The 27,376-nt window shown below is 37.8% G+C and overlaps 1 long non-coding RNA gene across 1 annotated transcript; it reads left to right on the top strand.

The window, feature by feature from the left end:
• Window positions 1-11,185: 11,185 nt before the first annotated feature.
• Window positions 11,186-25,680, top strand: LOC309845535. Its single transcript, XR_014301329.1, has 2 exons — window positions 11,186-11,490; window positions 25,113-25,680. It is a non-coding gene; the product is annotated as an uncharacterized lncRNA (long non-coding RNA).
• The last annotated feature ends 1,696 nt before the right edge of the window (window positions 25,681-27,376 follow it).

Below are 27,376 nucleotides of genomic sequence, written 5' to 3'. Positions count from 1 at the left end.
TTGATATTATGATATTATGCACACCATGTTCACTGCCCACATGCAATGAAATTAGATATAGAAACTAAGGCAAAAAACAAAATAAGAACACATAAAATAATAGTAAATGAAACATTTATTTTCTGGTTCTCACAAGTATCAGTAAATGGATAGGGCATAATTGGTGGCATCTTATAATTGAGGAAATATAAGCCCAAATCTCTTATTCAAAATTGCATAATCCAGAAACCTCTGAAAATCTAAAGCAATTTTATATTTATTTGGTATCAAATAGAATCTGATCTGAAATCATTTAGTAGCAAAAGCAGATCTAAATTGACAAGAGGCTATTTAAAGACTTTATTCTACTAAGAGTATGGATATTCCTATGTTAGTGGCAAAAAAAAAAATCATACTTTTGAGTAAGCAGTGCTGACCCAGGTCCCTCTGGGATAAGTTACATCATAAATTCACATGTGGTATTATAAGGACCTATTTAGCCAGAGCAATTCCATCCGGTTAAACAGTGATTTTGTTGTTTATTATGCAGTAAAACTTAAACTGATGATGTGCCCCCCCCCCCACCCAGGGGACTTACTTAAAAGCATGTCCAGGAAAACAGTCCCAGGTAACAGAGCCCAAATACAAGGGTGGATCAGGCCAGGTGGGGACATCCAATCAGTGGGGCATGCATACTGTCTCCCTAGCTACCAAGGAGTATGGGCCCTATATTTTGGGTGCCAATTCTGACTGAGGTGATAGGCTAGTTCAAATATCTACTATAGGGTAAACTGTGATTCAATTGGTCTTTCTCTGTGTGTTGCAATCTCATTGGTCACTTGTGTGTGGCCAGGTTCAACCACATAGCCTTTGCCTTTAAAAGTTAGTTGGCAAGGCAGGGAGGGGTCACCCTCTCTGTAAGAGGCGGCCCCGACCAGTCGGTTTGATTCTCGATGCTTGGCACAAAATAAAGCTTTGCTTGACCTTTGCTTTGTATCAGTCTCGCTCCTTTGATTATGGACCCATCAGTATATGGATTTATGGTACCATTTTAAAATCTAAAAATTTTGAATTCTGAAATACACATCAGAACTCAAGTGGTTTTTACAGGAAATGTAGACCAGTACAGTATTTCTTCTGCATTCTTAACCTAAGAAAAGGGATAAAGAGGGGAGCTGCTTAGTTCCAAGATCTATTTTTCCACCTCCTAAAGCTTCCCAATCAAGCATTTTTCTGTGGCAAGACTACAACATTATGGCCATTATAATATGCAAACTCAAACTGTTTAATTTTTTCTTTCTTTTCTTTTATGTGGAGAAGGATGGAATACAAACATTTCCCCTCAGAGACAAGGCTTTGATATCAAGAAAAAGAAATATTTTGGTTGTTAATGATTCAGCCTCCAAGGGTAAAGAGTCATCAAAGTTTATGGAGTGGGGCGAGGGAAACAGGAGAACTACATTTAAGGAAAGGGAAGATGCCTGTGAGGGAAGTCTGAATAGAGAGGAGTGGGTTTTCCACCACCTTCCCCCATCCCTGGCTAAAAGGAAGATGGAAAGAAGTGAGTAAATGAAAGGAAGTACCAGAAGGAGTCCCAGGAGCCTACAGCTCAAGAAAGAGCTTGCCACATGGGAAAAAATAAGTGGGTAGATCTAATTAAGGACTATTGCCAAGAGAACTATTCTAGTGCCCAGAAAAGAGTGGAAGGTGAGAAGCAAGCAGATCTCTGTAGTGAGAATGTTACAACTACAGCTGATCTCTCTTTAGCAAAGAAAAAGGACTTAATAAGAACCCAATATTTCACCAACTGATTTTAAGCAGGGAAGCTGCCTTCTGGGTTATAGACTTCTACTAATCTCTTACTGAATAACCCATTGAGGAAATCTCCCTCCTGAGTATGATACTCCAGGACTTCTCTAAAACCAAGATGGGAGAGATAAAATCCTGGACAACTAGTATAGTAGTAATGATGGGGAAATTACTCCCTGCATTTCTGCTGCAGGGGAGAGGGTAAAGAAATGATTAAAACTTCATTTTGTAAATAGCCTGAAAGACTGTCCTACAGCTGAAGGATTTGGAAACATAATAGCTTATGCCCCTACCTATCTCAACATCTCTTTATTGATAGCTGTTATCAGAAGTGTGGGCAGTTTTAGCTACTGAAACAATTTACAGATTTTGAAAAAAAAAAAAAAAAAGCACAAGAAATCATATCAAAAATAATTGCAGTGGGGTGCCTGGGTGGCTCAGTGGGTTAAAGCCTCTGCCTTCAACTCAGGTCATGATCCCGGGGTCCTGGGATTGAGCCCCGCATCAGGCTCTCTGCTCAGTGGGGAGCCTCCTTCTTCCTCTCTCTCTCTCTCTCTCTCTCTGCCTGCCTCTCTGCCTACTTGTGATGGCTGTCTGTCAAATAAATAAATAAAATCTTAAAATAAAATAATTGCAGTGTAACAGATTAAATGCTAAAACAGATTTTGTATAGGCACTACTAAAACAAAGAAATAAACTCCAACAACAACAACAAAACCCCAGGCAACCTTTATAATCTTACAGACCTATTTCCCTTTTTTTTTTTTTAAAGATTTTATTTATTTATTTGACAGAGAGAGAGTGAGAGAGCACAAGCAGGCAGAGCAGCAGAGAGAGACGGAGAAGCAGGCTCCCCACTGAGCTGGGCGCCCAATGCAGGGCTCGATCCTAGGACCCTAGGCTCATGACCTGAGCCAAAGGCAATCGCTTAACCAACTGAGCCACCCAGTCGCCCCTCGGATCTATTTCCCATGTTGACTAGGTCTATATTTTAAATTTCACCAGAGGCAAGCTCTTATCTTTCACAACTTCATAGACCATTATTCTACCCATTCAAATATGCCTAACTCCCATTAACACCTGAATGTCCTAGGAGTTTCCATAAATGAAAACATAAGTCAAAACTATCATGAGATATCACCTTGCACCTGCCAGAACAGCTATAATCAAAACCACAAGTAACAAGTGTTGGCGAGTGGGTGGAAAAAAAGGAACCCTCCTGCACTGCTGGTGGGAATGCAAACTGGTATAGCCACTGTGCAAAACAGTACGGTGGTTCCTCAAAAAGTTAAAAATAGAACTACTTGAGGATCCAGTAATTGCACTACTGGGTTATTTATCCATAAAATAGAAAAACACTAATTCAAAGGGATACATGCATCCCTATGTTTATAGCAGAATTATTTACAATAGCCAAATAATGGAAGCAGTCCAAGTGTCATCAATAGATGACTAGATAAAGAAGAGGTGGAATTTTATTTAGCCATAATAAAAGAATGAGATCTCATCATTTGGAATGAAATGATCGGAGCTAGAGTATTACACTAACTGAAGTAAGTCAGTCAGAGAAAAGCAAATACCGTATGACTTTACTCATGAGCAATTTAAGAAACAAAATAAACAAGCAAAGAGAAAGAAAGAGAGAGACAAACCAAGAAACAGACTCTTAACTATAGAGAACAAACATGGTTATCAGAGGGGAGGTGGGAGGGAGAAGGAGTGAAATAGGAGATGGGGATTAAGGAGCACAATTGTCATAATGAGCATAAGGTGATATATGGAATTGCTGAATCACTGTATTACACACCTGAAACTAATAGGAAACTGTATCCCATATTACTACTCTGGAATTAAAATAAAATACAATAAAAATAAATAAGAGTTTCCATAAATGAGCAAGCCCAAGGAGGAATTATGGTAGATGATAATTTTCAAAAGAAGATAAAACCAGGACTCTCATACAAATACAAAATTAACATATGCCAAAGGTGTTATTTAACTTGTTAATTAAATGAGAGACCCATTACAATAGGTTCAAAAGGAGACCTCAAAGAAGACACATTCATGAATCATGAGTAATATTGACATGAATTTGCAAAACTGGCTTTTCCATAGGAGGAAAAATGTTTTCCTTCTATATACAAAATTTCTGTGCCTGTCTACAGACAAGAATTATTTGCAATGTTAGCCATTTTTCTACAACTTAACTTTACTCTGTACAGAGTTATAAAATAACTTAGAGACAAGGTTACATATTCCTATAGGTTCAGATAATCACCAAAGGCTCTGTATTGTGTTGAATATATAGACAGAAGTCTTCTTTGCTTATTCCAAAGCCTTCCATTTCCCCTTATAAGTATTACTTGAATACAATTTTCAAACTGTCACAGCTATTTCTGCAATTCTATAAGTCAAGCTGAGGATTCTGTTTTAAAAGAAATGTTCATCATTCATATGTATAATAAATGTCAAGGCTTTTTGATAATTGTCAAAGTGTCAATGACAGTGAGTAGGCAGAAATGATTAGTTCCTGTTCTGATACTTACTAGATATACTTACGGGTTGCAAAAACTTAGGCAAGGATAAAGGGAGAGAAAAATATTTTGCCAATCATTACTTTAAAAATAATGTTCAGTAGAAGAAACATCTTGATAGTCATCAACAGCAGTGCTAATAAATATTTTTATATGTGCTATAATATTTCTGGGTAGAATAGAGATCAATAAAAGGATTCTGTTAATCCTTGAAAATGGTCACTGAGAGGAAAATGTAGCAAGTAGTTCAAACTTTATTGGAAACATTATAAAGAGACCTAGTTTATCCAAATTATAATTCCTGAAATACTTTCTGCATTCTAAGACAAACCTATAATGAACTAAATGCTAGTGGTAATCACCATATTAACTGTGGATCAACATATTGATATAATAAGGTTTTTCTTGAATATATTACATATTACACACATATGCTAAAGTCCCTTACATGTAGCAGAAAGAAACCCAGAGCTATTTTTACAATTTTAAATGATCACATCTGTGTAAATGTTATAGCATTCATTTTTGGGGGGGGGGGGGGTTCTCTTTAGGATTTACTTGGTGCCAAGTCTTTTGGTCACAAAACCCTAAATTAAAACACCAGGAAAGTATCTGATTTTCTTAAAAACATTACTTACTGATATGACAGAATTATACTGCAGCAAAATATAGGGATTTCCTTATATATTTTTCCAAAGAAAGATAGGGAAACTCTGTTTCCAGCTATTATAGAAAAGCATACATCAGAATACTCTTCTTGGGGCGCCTGGGTGGCTCAGTGGGTTAAGCCGCTGCCTTCAGCTCAGGTCGTGATCTCAGGGTACTGGGATGGAGTCCCACATCAGGCTCTCTGCTAAGCAGAGAGCCTGTTTCCTCCTCTCTCTCTCTGCCTGCCTCTCTGCCTACTTGTGATCTCTCTTTGTCAAATAAATAAATAAAATCTTTAAAAAAAAAAAAAAGAATACTCTTCTTGCCAAAATCAACTACCAAATGCATGAAACAAGAGTTTGACAACAGCAGACAGTCCTGATGGCATGCAGGACTTGAGAAGCAGCAGTCCTGCAGGAAAGATAAGCACACTGAAGTGAGCCATTTCCCCTCCAGGCATTTGCAGGTTTGTAGCAGAAGCTGATACTAAACAGACTGACAAACCCGAATTGCAACACGCTTACTGGGCAGACGAGACAGAACTATGTAGTTGAAGGCAGCCAATGGGGTTAAGGCTTGAGAAAGAAGAGGAAGTACATAAAAGTGAGCTTGAAATCCTGCACGCAATTTCCCTAAAGAGTTCACCATCTCGAAAAATGCACAAACACAGGGGAAGACTCCCAGGAACCTAGCTGACATAGCAGTATGGGAAAGAGCTAGGCAAAAATTTTAGTAGTATGGTGTTACTGAGGACATACAGATTACAATTCTGGGATCACAAAAGTAGAAGGGATGTAGGACATGACTCCATGATACATCTGAGAGCATACAAAGGCTATGCCTTAGAAATAAGGCTATCTATGTCCTAGGAATGAAGGCAAATTAGAAGTAGACCAGTCCCATCAGAGTAGAAAATCCACTCTCAACCAGTTTAAGGGGATCTTCCATGTATCTATCTTCCTGTCAAAATGAAAAGGGAAAGACATAATCATGTAAGACTGCTAAGAATTTTTATTCAGGATGCCCAATACTCATCACATATTAATACAGAAAATAAGAAGTTGGAATGTATAACAAAAAATTTAGGAAACATTTGAGAACAGAAGTAGAACTAAAGATGACCCAGATATTGGAATCATCATTGGAGACTTTAAAATAACAATGTTAAATAGCTACATGCTAAGAAATGAAACTGGACCACTTTTCTACACCATACACAAAAATAAACTCAAAATGAATTAAAGACCTAAATGTGAGACCTGAAACCATGAAACTCCTAAAATAAAACATAGGCAATAATTTCTTTTACATTGGTTATAGAAACATATTTCTAGATATGTCTCCTCAGGCAACACAAACAAAAGCAAAATTAAATTATTGGGACTATACCAAAATAAGAAAAGGTTTTGCACAGTGAAGCAAAACATCAACATGAACAAAACAACAAAGCAATCTACCAAATAGAAGAAGACATTTGCAAATTATATACCTGAAAAGGGGTTAATAGCCAAAATATATAAAGAATTTGTACAATTCAATACCAAAAAATTTCAATTACAATGGACAGACGACTTGAGTAGACATTCTTCCAAAGAAAACATACAGATGAACATCAGATACATGAAAAGACTAATCATCAGGGAAATGCAAATCAAAACCACAATCAAATACCACCTCATATATGTCAGAAGGGCTAAAATCAAAAATATAAAAAAAATAACAAGTGTTGGAGAGGATGTGGAGAAAAAGGAACCCTTATGCACTTTTGTGGGAATGCAAATCAGTGCAGCCACTTAGGAAAACAGCATGAAGATTCCTCAAAAAATCAAAAATAGAATTATAATGTGATCCAATAATTCTATTACTGGGTATTTTGTAAAAAATAAATAAATAAATAAATAAAAACACAAATAAAAAAATGCCTAATTCGAAAAGATACATGTACTCCTATATTTATTAAATTATTTACAATAGCTAAGGTATGGAAGCAACCCAAGTGTCCACCCATAGATGAATGGATAAAGAAGGTATGATATAGGTACAATGGAATATTACTCAGCCATAAAGAAGATATGATATGGATACAAGGGAATATTACTCGGCCACAAATAAAGAATGAGATCTTGTGCAACAATACAGATTGATATGGGGGTACTATGCTAAGTGAAATAAGTCAGTCAGAGAAAGACAAATAACATGACTCCACTCACATGTGGAATTTAGGGAAAAAAAAACAAAGTAAAAAGAGACAAACAAAAAAATCCCAGACTCTTAAATACAGAAAATAAACTGGAGGTTGAGAGAAGAGAGGTGAATGTGGGTGAGTGAAATAGATAAGGCGATTAAGAGTACAGTGATCATGCTAGGCACAGAGTAATGCACAGAACTGTTGAATCATTATATTGTACCCCTGAAACTAAAGTAACACTATGTTAATTATACTTGAGTAAAATTTTAAAAATAACAATGTTCAATATATTCATGAAAGTAGAGAAAACAAAGAATTTACAAAAAGAAATCTACCAAAAATAAAGCAGAAATTGTATAACTGAAAAAGATAACTGAAATTGTATAACTGAAAAAGATAACTGAAATTAAAGATTCAATGCATCTGTTTAAAAGCAAATAAGATAAGGCAAAAGTAAAGATTAATAAACTGGAAGAGAGGACTAGAAAACCTCTACATGAAAGTCAGAAATGGGGGGTGGGCTGAGTGGCTCAGTGGGTTAAAGCCTCTGCCTTCAGCTCAGGTCATGATCCCAGGGTCCTAGGATCGAGCCCTCCATTGGGCTCTCTGCTCAGCAGGGAGCCTGCTCCCCAATCCCCGCCTGCCTCTCTGCCTACTTGTGATCTGTCAAATAAATAAATAAAATCTTTAAAAAAAAAAGTCAGAAAGGAAATTCAGTGGGAACAATCAATGGGAAAAGAATAGTCCTTTTAAAGGTGGCACTGAGACAACCTCGTATCTACCTGCAAAAGTCCAACCTTTATCCCAAAACTAACTCAAAATGGATTATGTGAACCTAAAGCCATAAAACTTTCAGAAGAAAAGACAGGTATAAATCTCGAAGACCTCAGATTTGGCAATGTTTTTTTAGATAAGCCACCACAGCCCAAGTGACAAAAGAAAATAGATAAATCGGACTTCATCAGATTATCAAATTAAAATGTTTTAGCACACTTTAGTACAAATGTTTAAAGTACAAACTTTAAAGGATCTCATCAAGAAAATTAAAAAACCCTCCCAGAATGGAAGAAAATATTAGCAAATCATATATCTAATAAGAGATGCATCCTAAATATGTAAAGAACTCTAACAACTTAACAATTAAGAAAATAACACAATTGTAAAATGGGTCAAGGTTTTCAATACTTCCAATACAAAGTACAATATTTCTCCAAAGGTCATACAAATGACAAGTAAGCACCTGATGCTCAAAATCATGACCTGAGCTGAAATCAGGAGTTGGACGCTTAATCGACTGAGCCACCCAAGCACCCCAAAACAATATTTTTAAATGCATTGCTACAAAATAGAAAGAAAATAATAAAATATACTTATTAATTCAAATTAAAGTTAGGGAAAACGCAAGAGAAGGACCCAAAGCAAAAGGAATAAAATCAAGCCTAATATAGTAAATTTAAACACAAATATGTGACTAATTACTACAATAAAGGGCAAAGTTTTCAAGAGGTTTTAAAAATCTGTATGCTGCTTACAAGACAACTACCTTAAATGTAAAAAAAAACAAAAGTTGGAGGAAATATATGGAAAAAGTGGTAAAATGCAAACCACTAACCATAAAAAAAAAAAAAAACACCACCATTAAGATCCAATAAGGTAATCTTTAAGGCAAAAAGTAATAACTAAAAATAGAGACATAGAAATATAATTTTTAAACAGTCAATTCAAAAGTGCACTATTCAAAAGGCATACCTTGTTTTACTTTGCTTTACAGGGCCTTGAAAAACTCTTGGGATGATGTCTTTTGGACACCTTCAATTTTAAAAAGCTGCCGATAGTATTTAATGTAACAACCCGGGCAGGGGGGTAGTTAGCTTATAATCAAACATATTAATAATTCTTTAATCATACATATGAATATTCACATAAAGTGGGATAAATAAAATCTATAAATTGCCACAGATCAGCTGTCAGATCTTAACCACTTAAGGAGTTTTCTATAAGATGTGCCACCCCCCCCCCCCACTTTTCAATTTTAGAATTGCAAATAAAGGATTGTGGACCTGTGATAGCAAACAGCCAAACTGCATTTATCATAAGCCAGGAATATTCTAAGTGCCTTATATATCAAAATATTTTATCCCAGCAAGCACTATGATTAGTGTCATGTTACAAATGAGGACACTAAGGCACAAAGAAGTTAAGTAATTTGCCCAAGTTATGTTACCTACTGAGATGCAGAATCAGGAGTCTGTTCCAGAGCTTATTCCTTAATCAACTTGATATGGTGGTTCTCTGAAATCTAATTTAAGTCCTAATTACCTGTAAAGCAACATTTAAAGGCCATTCGAAATAACAGTTTCTAAATTCAACTGGATATCAGTCAGTTTATGACCAAAGGGACCATTAGAACTGTAGAAAGGGCGCCTGGGTGGCTCAGTGGGTTAAGCCGCTGCTCAGGTCATGATCTCAGGGTTCTGGGATCGAGTACCGCATCGGGCTCTCTGCTCTGCAGGGAGTCGGCTTCCTCCTCTCTCTCTCTCTTCCTGCTTCTCTGCCTACTTGTGATCTCTCTCTGTCAAATAAATAAATAAAATCTTAAAAAAAAAAAAAAAAAGAACTGTAGAAAAACTCCCCTGCTCTGTGTGCATTCTTGCACTGTGAACAGAAATAGAAAATCTTATTCAAAGTACCAATAAGTACAATATCCACCAACATGTGCCAATAACCACATTTTTTTCCCCTGCAATACAGGCAGGGAAAGAAATATCAGGGAGTGAGAAATTGGTGGGGGAGGCAAGCAGAAGGGAAAATAACATGTGAAAATCAATAGGATCCGAAGTGGGTAGCCTTTTGTCATCCCCACATGTTCATCCTTCTCTTGAGAGAACAGGGTAGCAAGTTGTCTGGGCTTGGCTAGAAGTCACACTGCATTGGGTATCCTAGATCTCCTCTTGAAGAATTCTATAAAAGTCACGTTAGAATGCTGGTTATTGATTTAGAACATTTCTTACCTCTGACTCACTCAATGTAGTAAATACAACTTGAAAAGCTTTACCAGAATTTTCTGTAACTTAAATTCAACTGTAAAAATACAATGGCTTCTTTGAGGTCTCTGCAGTAACTTTAGTAAGTTATTAGCTTTTCTTTGTAAATCAGATAACCAGCATTTTCCAAATTAGATTTCTTTATAGATACATAGTAACCATACTCTGTCCAAATATCCTCTGTTTAGGTGATTGGCTCTGCAGTCTAGGATATAACTGTTGAAAAAATGTTTTTTTAATGAGATGTTTTCAACGTTAGTCAAAGAAACAAGGTATTCATTGTGTCCCTGGCCATCCCAGATAGAGTCAAATCTAGGCTGTGTCTGTGGGTTGAAAATCATTTTAATTATATGTCTATATTCCTGTTAGAAAACAATCTGCCCTATTTTATACTCTTGTTTTCCTATTCCCATTTCATGCCTTGGGCCCCCCAGGTAATCACAGTGTTGGCTCTTACATTTGAAAAACAAGTTTAGTGAGATTAGATTTGATTCTCCTTGGTGAAAATGTTGGCTCGCTGTAATATTGTAGTTATGGCATTTGAGGCACATACAGAAGGTAAAGAACTCTAAGAATCAAAGGGTCCAAGAAGTTACTTAATTTTGAAAAAAATGAAAAAGCTAAGTTAGCTGAACACATCTTGAAAAATCCAAAAAACAAATGAGAATATAACAATCAATGAACTACTTCCAAACCCCAGCATGAATGGTATCAAGTATTCAAAAAAAAAGAAAAAAAAAAGGCGTAAGATCAAATGGACGAAAGTGAAAAAGGATAAAACTATATAGATGAAAGTTTCAAATAACTTAGTAGCGCCTATTATCTCTCTCCCCAAGGGCAGAAGGGCCATTACTGCCGCTGTGGGACAGTGACATATTCTCTTCATTGCTGAATTGAACCAATCTCCTCTCTTACGGGTGATCACAGCAAGGGTAAGTACACTAAGTGAATCAGGAAAAGAGATTGCTGGCGGGGATGTCTGCAGACAAGGCGTGAAAGAGCGCTTCTCTGGGTCTTACCAGGGCAATCACATTATGGGAAGAGAAACTTTCTATCAACTAGGAAGAAAAGGTTATTATCCGGGAAGTCCTCTTTTTTTCACCTGGTCACTGTGAAACACCATGGGTTAAGAAGAAAGTAAGTGGCATTCGAACACACAGCGGCCAAAGCACCCTGATGTGTACTTTGTTCCTGTGATCTTCCTTGTGACGTAGATGTCTTTCTCCCTCATGAGACCCAGGAGACTACGGCAGAGACGCTGGGTAACTTGCCCACAATCACTCAAGCAGTAAGTGATCCTCTGGGATTCAAACACAGGGTTGCGGGACTTAAAAGCACGAGGTCTTTCCACATTTGGAAAAGTTTCCCTCTCAACAAATAGGTTCCCTCCTCCTTGCTCTTGCTCTTCTTGGAAATATATTAACTTGTTCTCTTCTCCCTCACCTAAGGCAAGAATTCTTTGAACCGGAACAGAGACTATTTCCTCTCAGACAGAGACTCCTTTTCAATCAACTGTTTTCCCTCAAACATCTTTAGGGAATCCCATCTACGAAAACACTTGGGACTGGGAAGAGGCAAATCCAGAACAAAAAGACAAAATCCTTTTAAAATGTGCTTTTGAAAGGGAAGGGATAGACACTGTTTTTGTTAGTAATACCAGGGCATCCTGGCAGTTTGGGTTTAGGTCCGGGATCTAGAGCGCCCCTCCAAATGACCCAGGCGTGGCCAAGTATCTGGAGTGACTTAGAATACCCAGCTTGCAGGCCTCCTCCATGCATGCGGTGCCACAAGGATCTCTGCCTCTGGGGATGGGAAATGTGGAAACAGACACTGAACATCCTCAAGTTCTTCACGTTCTTGGTCTACCTTCATGCCAGTCTTTGCTGAACACGTAAGGGAATATTAAAGTGAGGATGGGGTAAATGTATGCAATAGGACTTTTCTAACAGTCAGAAGCCCATCTGACACAACGCTCAGCAGAGTTCAATTTCACCTACCACAGTTTGCACGATTTAAGATACCTCTTTTGCTGCTACCAAGGTATGTGGGGGCCTGGACCCAAAGGAGAATTACAAGCACAGTGTTTATGGATATTCTGTCCAGTTTATAAGGAGGCACGATGAAGTCTTCTCACCATAGAACAATTCTTTAGAGACAGGAATTTGTAAGATCTTCAGATTCAGGTCTCTCTCCTGGTCCACAACTGGACACACCTTCCTGGCTTGCTTTAGCAATGGGTAACAATGAATGCATTGTTTAAGAGATTCAGTATTCCTCAATTTTTCCTCAGCCTTCTGAGAATACTTGTGACTTCTATGTGCTGTCCATATATACATTTTTAAAACTGCGCCTGTAATCTTAGTTTATGCCTTATAAATGACACCCCACAAGAGGAAAAGTTGAAAGTGGAATTCTCCTGAACTCAGTACATGAAGGATTAAAGTTCTCCCTAAGGCTGGGAAATGAGGGAAGACGGCCCTAAAATGGTTAAGTTTAGCCCATTATGACTAATAATTGAAGATAAGAAGGAGAAAAGAAGAGTTGACTGTGTCCTGAGTGTGTTAACAGTTAAAGAATGTTTAACCAATTCCCTGTGTTCTGATTTCATACACATCACACAAGTTTCAGGCTATAATTATCTACAGAAATAGAATGGACTAGTCATAGACTAGAGTTCTCTGGTTAGTGTGACAACTATACTTCCCATTAAAAACTAATAAATTGGCACTCAATTTTAGATATTAACCTGTGAGCTTGGCTTACATCGAAGTGTCACTGAGAAATGCATCCATTCTCACTGATTTGACTAAAACTTCAGGCTTCAAGCCTAGACAAGCTCAGGGCTGGATCACTTATTGTGATAAATTCACCAAAATAAAGCTTTCTTATAGGTTCTGTAAGGTGTCTAGAAAGCCAGCTGCTGGCCTGGCCCTGACAACATACCTCTCACAGATGGGGCCTGTCTTCACATTTCTTTCTTTTTTTTTTTTTTTTAAAGATTTTATTTATTTATCAGAGAGAGAGGGAGAGAGCGAGCACAGGCAGACAGAATGGCAGGCAGAGGCAGAGGGAGAAGCAGGCTCCCCGCTGAGCAAGGAGCCCGATGTGGGACCCGATCCCAGGACGCTGGGATCATGAACTGAGCCGAAGGCAGCTGCCCAACCAACTGAGCCACCCAGGCGTCCCTGTCTTCGCATTTCTATTACTTTTGTGCACTAATGTTAACCCCAGCAACCCATCAATTGCTGGCATCCTAGTCACCCTTATGTGCAGGAATGTACCACAAACCGAACACATTCCTTACAACTAACTGGGAAAAGTACACTTCAGTTGTTGTCTCATCCCACTTGTGTTAATTGTTGATTTTCACTTTTAGAAGAAAAACGAAATTAAAGAAGGGAAAGTCAATATTCGTTGCCCTCCTCTCACCACCAAGAACACCAAGCTAATGCACAAAAGAGAACACTTAAAAAATATTCTGGACTTACAGGCTTTTTCCAATTTACTATACATGTTTACTTTCACCGGTTTTGATAAGGAAATACATGATTTTTTTTCCTGTGCAATTTTTCTCTGTCTTGAACATCTGAAAGCAGACAGATTTGCAAATCCATCATCAAGGTAGGATACTGTAAATATATTTTATTCATGTTTACCCATGTTATCTAGAGACTTGTTTGCTTTCCTACTGTTTCTGGGGAAAAGTGAGAGCTCTACTTCACAGGACTACCACAAACAACAGTAATGTAATTTCATGACAGCCAACATGAAGAAGCACTTCTCTATCAGTTTCTAGATGTATTTTGAATTAAATCAACCAATATTTATTGAGTTCCTAATATGCATGCTCAGCACAGAGAAATACCCAAGTTTATATTCATGAAAATGCTATATTTGAAGGAGGTTTTATGTGTTTATTTGAAATTGTGTCAAGACTGAGAGACAGGTGGGGGTCTTCATTTGTTCACTCTTGTTGCTACCATAAAAAGTGTGTTTTCCTTTTCCTGTGAAAAGTGAAATAAGATCTATAAGCCTCAGTTCTCACTCTATTATGGGTGAAGGGGAATTAAAATTTAACTTGGACATCTCAGCCACAGAAGTCTAGGTGTAGTCCACAGATCATAAATAGCCTTTGAAACTCGGTAACACAGGGATGACTGTTGCCCTCCACAGCCACACAGTCCTGTGGAAAGAGAGGATGCTTCCGCTGCTAGAAACTCTCAGCGCCATCACCATATGAACAATCCTATTTCCATTCATCAGTAAAATGCCGGTGAAAAGGGAGATGGAAAAACATCCCATAAATAATTAATGATAACCATAACAAATGTGTATTATTTCTTATCTTTTGTATTAGCTCTTTTAAAATACATTTTTGTGCTTACTGTTTTTGTAATATAGAAGGTGAGGTATTTTCTGAATGGGTTGGGGAGACTGAGGAACCTCAGTGTCTCAGTGTTTCTTGGCTTGGGACAATGTCCCAGGAATGCATTTTCAGGATGCCTTTGGAAAAAGAAGAGGCATGCTCTCTGATGAGCAGATGGAATTTTGCAAGGTTTTGGTGAATAAATTGTGCTAAGAGTTACACTGTTCTCTTTCCCAGGAGTGAACATAAAGTCTCTGAGAACTAAAAGGTGCAATATTGCTGACTAGAAGTAAAACTGAAAGTTCCACAGATTGAATTTTGGTGGCTTAGATAAATTTTGCTGTGTGTGTGTCTGTGTGTATCTGTGTGTTTGCTGTTGTTGCTTCTTTCTTCCTTTGGTGTACCTTTTTTTTTTTTTTTTAAAGATTTTATTTATCTATTTGACAGAGAGAGAGTATAAGTAGGCAGAGTGGCAGGCAGAGGGAGAGGGAGAAGCAGGTTCCCCAGTGAGCAGGGAGCCCAATGTGGGGCTCGATCCCAGGATCCTGGGATTATGACCTGAGCTGAAGACAGCCGTTCAACCGACTGAGCCACCTAGGCATCCCTGGTGTAGCATTTTTAATCTCTCTCCACAGACCTCAACTTTTATTTATTCATAAAGTTTCTCAATAATTCCAGTATAAACTAAGCTAGCTTCTCCAGTCTCTGTGATTGGATATACATGGGGACAATTATCATTAACTATTCTACTTCAAGGCACTCTAATGTCCTTTTAGGGATCGATTTCCCCTTTCAGTGTATGATTGTAGTTGGAGGGTAACTATAGGTGCCTGCCCTGTTGGGTTCCCAACTCTAAGGACAGCTGGAGGATGGGCACATGACCTAGGGTCACCCATTGAATGTTTTCATCCTACACTCTGAAGCTAGCTACTGAGGCAAGGACAAAACGAATGGGTGACAGTCATATGCAGCAGTGTCCCTCAAACAGAATCCTGACCAGACTGTTTCAGGCGTGCTTTGCTGGCTGTACTTCCTGCTTCTCTGCTCTTCAGAACTCTCTGGAATATTCTCCAGTCCCAAGCCTGGCCTTCTACCTAACCTCCAACTAATTTTGAGAGCCCCCTGATACTTTCTGAAGTAAGTTCAATTGTGCTTGGTCATGAACTTCTGTTGCGTGCAACTGATATCCCTTATGAACATATCATAGAAGTCAGTACTCGACTGTATGTTCTCCCATAATTTTTGTACTTCAGTTTTGTCTCCCCATCAGGATTTTAAGTCACAGAGTTAATATTTACTAAGTGCTGAAAATGTTAGTAGAGCAGAAAACATAAGCTGAAGGGGATTTAAAAAAAGAAGTTATAGATGAAGAAACAGACCCTACGGCTAAAGCAATTTGCCATAGTTCACATGCTCAGCAGTGGAATCAGGACTAGAGCAAGGATTACCTGCTCTGCTGTTTATTACTCTTTCCACCAGAATGGGCTTCCTTCTTGTTCATTAAGTCATTTTTTGGGAAACATTAAGACTAAACTATGAATCATATTCTCAGATAATATTCAAAGAGAATATAACGTGCATTCAAACAAGGAGCCCCAAGAGCAGTTACAGAGCACTCTAACAAAACAATAGAACTGCATCCGTCATTTTAGGATGTCATCCCGCGGAGCTAATGGAACACAGGAAATAATTCCCAAGAATGTGCCAAAGAAAGTAATTTCCCATAAGAACCCAAGGAAATATACTCCTATAATGATGACTGCAATAACTGATATACTATTCATAAGCCTTCATCTATCATGAGCTTTATAGAATTATTTCCATACTGAACAGAAATTTTTCTCTCGGTTTCTTCCATGAGACAGCTGCAATACTTAATGTCCCAGGATTAACCAAAAGGTATCATGTTGGATTCGGAGTGACAATTTGCATAAGTGTCGCAGGGAGAAGTTTAAGAATTGTGCTGAGAGGTCTGTAATTCACATTAGAGAAGAAGCCAGGAACATTGCTGTAAGAAGGCCAAACACACGTCCCTTGCTGTCTGTGCATTCTTTAATGTGGTTACAGAAAAGCTGCACTCTAATGAGACACAATGCATACTGCTCCTGCCAGATATTTTCATCTCTGGAGTTTTAAGCTCAGTCCAAGAGGAAAGATTTCCTGTTCTGGGGGTTTAAATCATAAATATCATAGAGCAGAACCTTTAGCTGCCATGTTTTCATTGCTTTGCATACGTTTTCTATGTTAACAAATTAATAGTTTGTTCTTTCTTTTGGCATGATTAATATAAACTACTTATAACAACACTTAAATCCATAACTTCGATCTTATAACAAGCAGATATATCATCTAGAATCTAGATGTCAATTACAACTACTTAAGTACAGGCATCCCCCTGATGGGCAAGGATTTAATCCTTGGGTATGAAGAGCTGAGTGACAGAAAACCTGGAATAACACAAAGGAACTTTTCATAACTGTCTTGATATAGTAGTAGCCCTGAGGTTATGAGCACAGATGGAAGATGTCTTAGTAGTTTCTTACCTCTGAGGCCAGAATTACTTAGAATTATATGGTATATGTGATCCATTAAGTTAAATTAGGTTAACAAATCTACATGAAGGTTAGAGCCAAAAAAATGTTTGAGAAAGCATAGCCACCATCAAAATATTTCACCAAGGCCTACAAGGCCCTTTGTTAGTTGGCCTCTGCCCTTTGCCCAAAGTATCTTCTATCACTTCCAGCCTCACTCACTAAACTCCATCTACGCTGACCTTCTTTCTTCATCTTCTCTTAGAACATTATCACTTTTATCCCAGAATCTGGAATGAGTGCCTCTTTCTCATGAAAGTTTTCAACCCAAAGAGCTTCCCAGACCACCACAGCTAAGGGAGCCTCCTATTCCCCACCTTCTTCAGAGTTACTTTCTCCTTAGTCCTCCATTGGCTTCATGGCACTGACCCAAATACAATTATCCCCACTTTTGTAACCCGTTCACTTATAGTTAGTACTCTATGGGGGAAAAATATGAACAAAAACAAATGAAAACACATTATTTTTTTCTAACCATTGCCTTCAACCTTGCACTGTTCAATTTTCCTTTCGTGCCTTTTAACAATAACTCAGGCAGCTCTCAAAGCTGTTGGGTCACTTTCAGTTATTAAAAATCTAGACCTGCTCATTTATAAACTTCAAGTCTCATTCTCATTCTCTTTCTCAGGATATCTCTTCCCAGCATCTTCCTTCACTATTCCTCTCCAATTCTTCTGGTATTAGGGCTTCTGGAATTGGGGATGAAAAGGAAGAAAATACAGCCAAGATCTTACATAACTGTCTGTTTGTTGGTGGTTCTCTCTCGGTCACAGAGGCTTCTCTAGGTAACACCATCTAGCCTTTGATGCTCTCCCTCCAGCAAGCCTCCAAAGGCTAGTTCCTCAGAAAACTCTGAGTGATCATAGGCATAGGCAGTCCCATTCTGGCTCACTTCTTCCAACTTTCCCAAAGCAGCTACCCTGGAGGTATGCCACAAAGTTCTTGGTTGTCAAGATCTACTCCCAGGTAAGGTCACCAGGAGGACAACTTGAGTCCATCTACAGTTATAGTGTCGATGTGAGCTGGGGAATATATATATTTGCCATGCCAAGGTGAAAGGACAGGCCACTTTCTCTATTCTGCCATTTTTGCTGATTTTTTTTTCCGCAATGTAAAAACAGCAGAGAGGCAGATCAGAGAGGCATACATAAGCACCTGACGCAATAGAAAACCAAATGCAGTCTTGCTTTCTTGCAGATACCCCCAATCTCTTCAGATGGCTATCTTGAAGTTCCCCTCTCTTGGCTTTTGGGGTTAAACAAACATTCACTTGACTTTTAGGGGATATCTCCCCTACTCTGCTAAGTACAGTAGAAACAAATGGAGTAGAGGAAAAGCCAAGTACTCTCACTACAGGCAATGGATTCTTTCTTTCTCTGTCCCCTCTCTAAGAGAAGTGAATGAAAATGGAAAGAGGAGATGGCCAGACACTTGGGAGAATTAACTTAAGCAACCACAGCCTTTCGGGGATGTCTGTCCCCACTTCTTTGCTGTTGTCTTCAGAATCTGGAATACTAAGCACATGTTTTACCCTCAGATTTGGCTATTGCCATCAATCTAGGAGTTTCTAACCAGTGTAAAGGGAAGTCCTTACTAAGCATCCTGTATTAAATCATATTTTACTTATGTGTGTACATTTTTAGCCCTCCCATCAGAGGAAAAGTTCAAAGAGGGCAAGAACGCTCTATTCATTACCATATCCCCAGCCTCTAGTACAGGGATTGGCACATGTGAGGGGCTGATTATTGAGTGATTGAAAGTATAATGAGAGAATAATGGGAGTCTAAGGAAAGTTGTAGTTTGGGGGTTTTATTACTACCCCATGCGCAGAATAAGAAAAGACATCCCAAGTTTACAATAGTGACAACTCTATGGTCAAATAATCTTCGACAAAGCAGGAAAAAATGCACAGTGGAAAAAGACAGTCTCTTCAATAAATGGTGCAGGGAAAATTGGACAGCTATGTGTAGAAGAATGAAACTTGACCATTTTCTTACACCGTACACAAAGATAAACTCAAAATGGATAAAAGACCTTAACGTGAGGCAGGAATCTATCAACATCCTAGAGGAGAACATAGGCAGTAACCTCTTCAACATTGGCCACAGCAACTTCTTTTAAGACATGTCTCCAAAGGCAAAGGAAACAAAAGCGAAAATGAACTTTTGGGACATAATCAAGATCAGAAGCTTCTGGGGCGCCTGGGTGGCTCAGTGGGTTAAGCCACTGCCTTCGGCTCAGGTCATGATCTCAGGGTCCTGGGATCGAGTCCCGCATCAGGCTCTCTGCTCGGCGGGGAGCCTGCTTCCCTCTCTCTCTCTGCCTGCCTCTCCGACTACTTGTGGTTTCTCTCTGTCAAATAAATAAATAAAATCTTTAAAAAAAAAAAAAAAGATCAGAAGCTTCTGCACAGCAAAGGAAACAGTCAACAAAATAAACAGGCAACCCACAGAATGGGAGAAGATATTTGCAAATGACATTACAGACAAAGGGCTGATATCCAAGATCTATAAAGAACTCCTCAAACTCAACACACACAAAACAGATAATCATGTCAAAAAATGGGCAGAAGACATGTACAGACACTTCTCCAAAGAAGACATACAAACAGCCAACAGACACATGAAAAAATTTTCATCATCATCAGCTCTCAGGGAAATTCAAATCAAAACCACATTGAGATACCACCTTACACCAGTTAGAATGGCCAGAAATTAACAAGACAGTAAACAACAAGTGTTAAAGAGGACGTGGAGAAAGGAGAACCCTCTTACACTGTTAGTGGGAATATAAGTTGGTGCAGTCACTTTGGAAAACAGAGATTCCTTAAAAAATTAAAAATACAGCCTCCCTATGACCCTGCAATTGCACTACTGGGTATTTACCCCAAAGATACAGATATATGAAAAGAAGAGACATTTGTACCTCAGTGTTCATAGCAGCAATGGCCACGGTCACCCAACTGTAGAAAGAACCAAGATGCCCTTCAATGGACAAATGGATAAAGAAGATATGGTCCGGGGCTCCTGGGTGGCTCAGTGGGTTAAGCCGCTGCCTTCGGTTCAGGTCATGAACTCAGGATCCTGGGATCGAGTCCCGCATCGGGCTCTCTGCTCAGCAGGGAGCTGCTTCCTCCTCTCTCTCTCTCTGCCTGCCTCTCTGCCTACTTGTGATCTCTCTCTGTCAAATAAATAAATAAAATCTTTTTTTAAAAAAAGAAGATATGGTCCATATATACAATGGAGTATTATGCCTCCATCAGAAAGGCTGAATACCCAACTTTTGTATCAACACGGACGGGACTGGAAGAGATTATGCTGACTGGAATAAGTCAAGCAGAGAGAGTCAATTATACTATGGTTTCACTTATTTAGTGTTATTCCTTATTCCATAAGGAATAACATGGAGGACATTGGGAGATGGATAGGAGAAGTGAGTTGGGGGAAATCGGAGGGGCAGACAAACCATGAGAGACTGTGAACACTGAGAAACAAACTGAGGGTTTTGGAGGGGAGGGAGGTGGGGGGTTGGGTGAGCCTGGTGGTGGGTATTAAGGAGGGCATGTATTATATGGAGCACTGGGTGTGGTGCATAAACAGTGAATTTTGGAACACTGAAAAAATTTAAATAAAAAAAAATACAATAGTGACCAGACTAACTGCTATTAACAAGCTAGTGACCAAACTATAACTACAATCAGGGGTCCCCCCATTTTCCTTTTCTTTCTCTCCCTTTCTCTTCCTTATTCCCCCATTCCTGTTGTCCCTTGTCCTTTTCTCCTTTCCTCCTTTCCTCAGTCTCTTCTTCCATAAACAAGGAACAAAGCAGTAGACTACCTCATTTCTATGTATGGATAAACAGAGGAGATTTTATTAAGGCGAAATTTTGAAAAGCCAGAACACCAAGTTAACTAATTTAGAGCAGATACTTGACATAGGACTGAATTTCAAAGGACCTTAAGCTAAGCAAACAGTAACATGTCTATAGACAAGAAATCTCATGTTTTTCATATCTTTAATTTAAAAAAGATCCCCGGTTATATTAATGCCTTTTCACCCAAACTTTTAGAATAGAGGATAATATTTCTCCAATTTCTACACCTACTTGTTTCTTTCTCTCCCTCTTCCTCTTTTTTCACTCAGAATATTCTCTAATCAAATTCACACTGGAAAGAAGAATACTGAGCAATGTATTCCTCCGTTCATTTCAGGATTTTCCTAAATTCCCTCCTGATTTTTATCTGCAGGTTCACAAATGATTCCTAATCAAGTGCATATGGTGATATATCAATATCACCAATATATCATCAATCAATATATAAGGTGATATATTTTAAGTCAGTTCCAAAATGGAAAGCCAAAGGACTTATCCAGGGGCTATCAGACCAAGCAAGCATACTACTTTACTTAGATTGAAGAACTACTTGAGGGAACCATTAAAAAGCAGGGTCTAATGATAGTGGGAGTGGATGGCAACCCTCCCTCTTCCAACCAAAAGGCCTCTTTTGACTGTCACAGAACTTGAGTTTCTAAAATGATCTTTTATTAAAATATTTCCTTAGTTTTCCCTTTGTTGTCCCCAGTGCCACGCTGGTCATTATCCTAGCCCACATGAAGCAACCACTAACCACTTTGGCAACTGCCACACTTAAAATGAATGATCTTTGAATCTTTCTTCCCTCTTACTACATCTAAGCAACTACCAAATTGTATAGTTTCTATTCCTAAGGCACATCTCAGGTCTGACCCACTACTTTCTACTATCAGTCAGTCTCATTGTAGGGGGATATTATGCTTCAGTACAAAAAACAAAACAAACAAAAAACCCCAAACTATTTAGTCATAGTGTTCCAAGTATCTGATTCTAGTTCTTGAGTTACTTTACAATTTTGTAAGATATAGATAACCAAGAAGAATGCATAATAATTATCATCTATAATTGTGTAAATTCTGTCTGGTGAGGAGTCAATTTTCTTCCTCCCCGCCCCCCCCGCACCATGAGGCCAGTTTTACCTCCATTTGCACTTTTTTATTCAATATTCTTGATTCATGAATATGTCCTTTTTTTAATAATTTCCCCTTGAATTTATGACACTCACCAGTTTCATTAATAAGTTAAATAAAATCTTTAACATCTACTCAGTTTTATATCTGTATGATGTTATGATTTTACCTTTTTAAAAAGTATATTTGGGGGCACCTCGGTGGCTCAGTGGGTTAAAGCCTCTGCCTTCGGCTCAGGTCATGGTTTCGGGGTCCTGGGATCGAGCCCCACATCTGGCTCTCTGTTCAGCAGGGAGTCTGCTTCCCCCTCTCTCTCTGCCTGCCTCTTTGCCTACTTGTGATTTCTGTCTATCAAATAAAAATAAAATATTTTAAAAAATAAAAAGAAGTATATTTTAACATCAGTGATAACACTGTCACTTCTTAACATTCAAGGTCATCAGTAATATGGTCCCTTTGGCCATCCTACTCCCCATGTAAACTCATCAATACTAAAATAGCCTAAATCATGAGTACACGGTGGGAGCTTTTGTTTCCTTTTGCTGGTTCTTGGCCAAGACTATTCATCTGTTCAGGTCTTGCCTACCTCCACAGCTAGACCCAAGGACCACTGGGTGCATTGGACCACTGGGCCAGTCTTAATTTCATGGTCAAGAAAGTCCCCTGTGTATATATGTAAGTCTGGTTGCTGTACAGCCAACAAGTTATTCCTCACTGATAATATCAGTATTTGGGAATCTGGTTTTATGATCTAACCACTAGGTGATTCTGTCTGGACATAATGGGGATCTCTTAAGTGAGAGATGATGAAGAATCTGTTTTGTTAACCTTTTTTTTGGTTTGTCTGTTATGTGTGAACTCAGCTCAGTCAAGAAAACATTTTACTCTCACCGAAAGTAGAACATCCCTTTGAGATCTGCACTTGTGGGTTGTCGTGGTTCTGTGTTTATTGTTAACCTAGGAGAGGTGGAAGAGCTCAAGCTGCAAACTCCCCACAAGTCCAGGCCTCTAACTGAGAAAAACTTTTACCTCTCACTGTGTGTTCTCCCACCTCTGGAACATGTAAATAAATAATAAGGTCTCTCAAATCCAAACTGCTCCATTCTAATTGGTTCATAAGGGAAAATAAACACTCATGTAACTCTAATATTCCCAAATTTCTCAGAAAATTAAAAAAAAAAATGGACACGAAAAACTAGCCTTAAAAATTTCTCACAGGAACCTCAAGGTTAGAAGCAGTTTTGTCACAAGTTCATATAATAAAGTTGCATCTTTTACAATCTAGGTGAGTTTGATAACTTTTGGTTTGAAAATAGCTATCTGATTCTCCATTGGTTTTATCGGTGCAATTGTATTCCTTTCCTATTGCTGCATGATAATATTATCACAAACTTCTAGGCTTAAAGCAATACACATTTATTAACTCACAGTTTCTGTTGATCAATCAAAGCTAAGTTCATTAGGCCTACTGCAGGAAGGGATATCACCACCTTGAGAGATCCCAGTAATGCCTCAAAATGGGGAAATTAGGGGAGGATAATTATAGGGCTCGGGGATCTGGACTTAAGTGGTTGAAGGTAAGTTTGTCAAGACAGAAAACTAATTGACACGGGGGACAGTCCTTGACATAATAGTTTAGGATTGAGAAATATAGCATGGTCTGCTTCTTGACATGAGTCTTAATAAGTAAATGTTTTTTTTTTTTTTTTATAAGCTACCTATTTGGCCAAGGGAGTAATTTATTATCCTGATAGGAAACAGAGCTGTTTGGCCAGATGAACAAATCATATGGATAAATTGCTTTTTAGGAATTTCCAAAAGCAAGTAGTAAAATTGTTTATTGGTTTATATCTTTATCCTCCTGAGCAAAAATTTCCTGGAACAAGTATTGTTAAGTCAAATTGATACAGGGAATCTCAGCTCTCACTCACAAGCTAAGTGAATATAAAGGGCCTAAATTCTTAAATTTTAATTCTGATAAATGATTCTCTAAGTTGTAGCATGTCCGCTTAAGCAAGATATTTAAGTTTAAAATCCTGGGCTACTCTTAAATGAAACTATTTAATGCCTAACCTTAGACACTTAGACAATTTCTAGGTGAACTATAATACTGAAATGTGGCCACTCAACGTATTTTTAATATATATGCTTTTGTTTCTTACAGTGGGTATATTTGCTGGTCATGTTAATGCTTGCGTTCATTTTGCTAATTTAAAATGCAAAAATAGGGCGCCTGGATGGCTCAGTGGGTTAAGCTGCTGCCTTCGGCTCAGGTCATGATCTCAGGGTCCTGGGATCCCGCATCGGGCTCCCTGCTGAGCAGAGAGCCTGCTTCCTCCTCTCTCTCTGCCTGCCTCTCTGCCTACTTGTGATCTCTCTCTGTCAAATAAATAAATAAAATCTTAAAAATAAATAAATAAATAAAATGCAAAAATAAGTGTATGTGACCCTAGAGAGTTTTATGTGTGCCTTCAGGAGTTTTGCCAATTTGCTAAAGTATACTATAGATACTACTACATTTCCCTTCCAGTTTTCTCTATGAAATACAAGTTAGCTAATTTGACTGAAAGTTATCATCCATAGAGGTAATCAAAGACCAGACCAAAGCAATTGTCGCAGAAAACTATAACTATGAATACAAGGCAATAGAAAGGCACATATGGCCCTTATCACTACATCTCTATCTTTGGGGTAAATACCGAGTAGTGCAATTGCAGGGTCTATTTTTAATTTTAATAGCTCTATTTTTAATTTTAATAATTTTTTATTTATTATATATATATGTTAAATATATTATGTTTATTATAATATTTATTAATTTAATAATTTTAATAGCTCTATTTTTAATTTTTGTGGAATAAATATAATAATATAAATATAAATATATTATATTTATTATAATGTTTATTAATTTAATAATTTTAATAGCTCTATTTTTAATTTTTTGCAGAATCTTCACACTGTTTTCCAAAGTGGCTGCACCAACTTGCATTCCCACCAACAGTTTAACAGGGCTCCCCTTTCTCCACATCCTAAACAATGAATCTTGGAATGCTGGGGGGAAAAAAAAGAGATCCTAAACAAACAACCAACCAACCAAAAACAAGGCAATGGAAGGTGTTTTTGTTTTCAAGGAAAGGACAGTAGCTTTGTCTTAAAAAATTTGGTTCTTCCAGGGCGCCTAGGTGGCTCAATGGGTTAAGCCTCTGCCTTCGGCTCAGGTCATGATCTCAGGGTCCTGGGATTGAGTTCCACATCGGGCTCTCTACTTAGCAGGGAGCCTGCCTCCCCCGCTCTGTCTCTACCAGTCTCTCTGCCTACTTGTGATCTCTCTCTCTCTCTCTGTGTTAAATAAATAAATAAAATTAAAAAAAAAATTCCTGAATGTAAAAGAGGATTGTGTGAGACAAACATTTGATACAGAAAGTTATAGTTGGCAGAAAAAAAAGCAAACTATTTGTCTCAAACTGCAAGCTAGGAGTCTGAAAAGAATAAAATGTATTCAAGTTTTGACAAAGTTCACTCCGTTTTGGTGGATTTATTTGTAAGATAATTTAAAAAAGTAAAGCAGGGAATTAATGAATCCTTTATTGCTAGATAGAATATTAATGCTAAACTAGAATTTGTTTTTTTAAATACTAAAATGACAGTTTATCTTGAACTATTTGTCCTTCTCTTAACAAGGGAGTAAATAGTTACTCTTTCACATTCTCTGTGATCTGTCTGCATGGCAGAAATTCCATATCCCATCAAAACAGTCTTCTGTATTTTGTGCTGACTTTGTTAAGCCCTTGATTATCAAGCAACAAGAACATAAAGTTCCACATTTCTGAAATATCTAAGGTTCCTTTCAATTGTGTTACCTTCTTGTCATTTAGAATACTATATTGTCACTTTGAATAAGAGGTAGCCAACTTATAGTTTCTCAGGCACACCTGATCCTGTCATAATCAGTGATCTAAAGTACTCTGATAACTCTTTTGATTTTGCTTTCCCATGATCATATCCCGGATTTGGAAATATTAAAATTTCAGGATTTTTTCTTGTAAAAATCCTTTTCATATAAAACTTCTTTGAAAATTTCCCATAAGCATCCTCAAAGTTCATGAAGATTTGTTGTTTTGCCTTATAAAAGAAGTGATGCCCCAAATAGTTGTTTTCTGTATTTCCTTGATTAGCTCAACATTACTGTAAGAACTAATCAAAATAGCAGTCAAAATAAAAGGTAAGTTTTATAGATAAAATAAGACTCACATACATGTTTCTGAGATTGTACATATAACAGAATGAATAAAAAGGTCCTGGAGATCTGTCAGTGCTCTCACTGATCATAATACAACCTTATTCCTGGGAAAAATTCTAATCATATTGTTACAAAAAATTATGTCCTGCACTCAATACAGATTGTATTCACTTCAATTTTGGTATTGTTCATTACCAATGGTAAAATAACCATAATCATTTAGTCTCGTGAGTCCTGTTATCTTCTGAAACTTGCCAAAAGGTACGGAAGTTAACATTGTATCTTCACCAAAGAAAGACAATCTCAGAATTTCACAGAAAGGACTGTACTGTGTTCTTTTAACTGTTGATATCAACAATTGGCTCAGGAGTTGCAACTCTAGAGAGTAGAGATAACACTGCCTGCGCAGTTGTCAGGTATATGTGGGAATGGCTGGGATTTCCAAGACCTGTTCTACTTCAGAAACAGATGACTTCACGAAAGCAGCCTGATGACCCAAGATGTAGCAGAACAAGAAATAAATACATAAATGAACAAAACGAACTAAATTTAATCATAGATCCTTGGTTTGGAATACTGATGGTAGTTATTTGTTATCTATTTTCTGATACTTGTATGAAGAAGTCCTTTCTTTTACTTGTTAACTTACCTCTAACTCTCTAACTCTCAACATCAAGTGAATGTTTTAAAAATAGCTTCTAAGACTTAGTGCCTCCTTCATAATTTAAAACCAATTGTGTATACTGAGCCTCTATATCTTACATCAAAATAAAGTTACCTGCATAGAATTAATAAGAAACTGTTTTCCTTTCACTAGTATCAAATTCTTATAAAAAAAATTTTGTGTTACCCCAACAGAGAGTTTTTACTGCCTTCAGTTGTGACACCATCACACAAGGTCCTAACCGGAGAGTCATATATGAAAACAGGTGACATTTTATCAGTTATGAAAATTCCATCATTAAGGAGCA

The sequence above is a fragment of the Mustela nivalis genome, assembly GCF_964662115.1.
Source record: "Mustela nivalis genome assembly, chromosome: 12".
NCBI lineage: Eukaryota > Metazoa > Chordata > Mammalia > Carnivora > Mustelidae > Mustela > Mustela nivalis.
This window is presented reverse-complemented; position numbering and strand designations above follow the sequence as displayed.